This window comes from Bactrocera latifrons, unplaced genomic scaffold (genome assembly GCF_001853355.1).
Source record: "Bactrocera latifrons isolate USDA-ARS-PBARC rearing strain unplaced genomic scaffold, ASM185335v1 scaffold_179, whole genome shotgun sequence".
In the NCBI taxonomy this organism is placed as follows: domain Eukaryota; kingdom Metazoa; phylum Arthropoda; class Insecta; order Diptera; family Tephritidae; genus Bactrocera; species Bactrocera latifrons.
Genome location: NW_017535285.1, coordinates 491,797 through 493,823, shown reverse-complemented (window position 1 = coordinate 493,823; position 2,027 = coordinate 491,797). Strand labels below are relative to the sequence as shown.

The 2,027-nt window shown below is 33.2% G+C and overlaps 1 protein-coding gene across 1 annotated transcript in view; it reads left to right on the top strand.

Annotated features, from left to right (window-relative positions):
• LOC108967158 (synaptic vesicular amine transporter) overlaps positions 1 to 2,027 on the top strand; it is a 47,910-nt gene that overhangs the window by 14,253 nt on the left and 31,630 nt on the right. The gene's annotated exons all lie outside the window — the stretch shown is intronic.

The window sequence follows — 2,027 nt, the reverse complement described above, 5'->3', positions numbered from 1 at the left end:
TTCATCGATGAACTGAAATGTTCTGAGCATGCAAAAGATCAAAATGGCAAACTGAAGCCACCTACGTAGCTTAGAAGTCTCTTCTGCCAGACAGAAAATTTGACTTCGTATGTTGTGGTGCATTTTTTTTTATGTAAATACAAGTATAATAATTATTGTCACCGACAATCAATATTAAATTGATCACTCACATTGTTGTACGTTGTATTTAACGCAAATTTTTCACTCGAGCATTTCATTCACACACATATAGATATGTATGTATATAACTGCGTATATTTGAACAGTTGACATCCTTTATTGAATACAAATTTGCATAAAAAATTAGCTGTTTATGAAAAGAGCTTAAATAACGTGATATTTCTAAGCAAAGTGCGCGCCTTTTTATACTCTCGCAACATGTTGCTACAGAGTATAATAGTTTTGTTAACCTAACGGTTGTATGCATCACTTAAAACTAAGCGAGATAGACATAGGGTTAKATATGCATATGTAAATAACCAAGATGACGAGACGAGTCCAAATCCAAATTTTGGTCAATGGATCATCAGATTTATAATTGAAATCAGGTAGAATCATTTTCTGATAGTAGTATATCTGTGTGCTACAAAAAGGTTGAATGGGGTCAAAACTTCCCCAGCTGCCATACAACTCATATAAAGATTTTCGAACTTCCAGGTGGCTTTATACCCCATATATCGGCCAACATGTGAGTCATCGCAATAGAAATGAGAGAGCGTATTTACTGATAACAGTGTATCTTTGTGCTTAAAATTGATAAAATWGGGCGAAAACTTTATCTAGCCCCCATATTWCTAATATCAGKATTTTCGAACATACGGCTGTCTTTATGTCCATATGATTGGTAATGATATGTGAAGTAGCTTAATGAATCTAAGGGAAAATTTCATTAGTATGTGGCATATTAATGGCATGTAGTATTGGCAAAAATAAATAAAACTCCGAACCACCATATACTACATATATAGGTATAATGATTTTCRTTTTTCTAACGAACATTTTGTCTCTCTTTCATAACTCAAACTCTTAAATTGGCAATAGTAGCCAAATTTCATTCAAATTTCCTCCCACAACTCGAAGTCTCTCTTACTGAAAGYTTTTTTAAGGGAATACGATGATTTTTGTTAGGAAGGTTAGGGTCAACTGTGTATATAATTGCTTGGGTTACGATCCTTTGATGACGTTTTMCACCTCAAGGTATTTCCCTGGCTTTTATTCCTGCAAGTTGCAAGWGTATAAAATGTTCAGTTGCACCCGMACTTTGCGCTTCCTTACTTGTTATTTATATTTTTATTATTTTTCGGCTTTTTATGATTGAAAGAAGCGAGAAATGTAAATAGAAATACAAGAGCGCTATTTGTGCACACCGAAATAATAATAATAATAAAGCAAGCTCTAAACAGCGACAACGTGTGAGTCCAGAAAACGTAATGTTGTCCAGATGTGTTTTATATACAAGTATATGTACATATAMTATAAATTTAAWGTACATACATATCTACTTATCAATATACATATGTACATATATTATATGAATTGCTCTCTTGCAGGTAAGCGAATTCCGCTACTGCGACGGTTTAGACAAATTATTCGAAACATGCAATCTTACAGTGACTTGCTTACATACTAACTTTACATACATACTATACTCGTGTTTTCATATCTACATACATATCTACGTTGTGTGCATATTTGATATAAGATTTCTTATGATTTTTTCGCCTACTTACTAAACGACTGTTGCGCATCGAACTGAGTCGTCTGTCGGCATTCAAGCACGTTGGACAAGTGTGAGTAACACGCTTTGCGCTTTCCGTTAGATGTGCAGGTTATTTTGGCGCGCATTTTCGCAATGACATTTTAAGTGATTCTTGTTTTTGAAATATTGAAATTTTTTATAAAAAAAAAATACTGAAATTTTTATAAAAAAAATAATTAATAAGAGCAGTTTTTAGATGTGTATAAGAGACAGGTGTGAGTTTGTGTGACTTATAATTCAAAGCGCT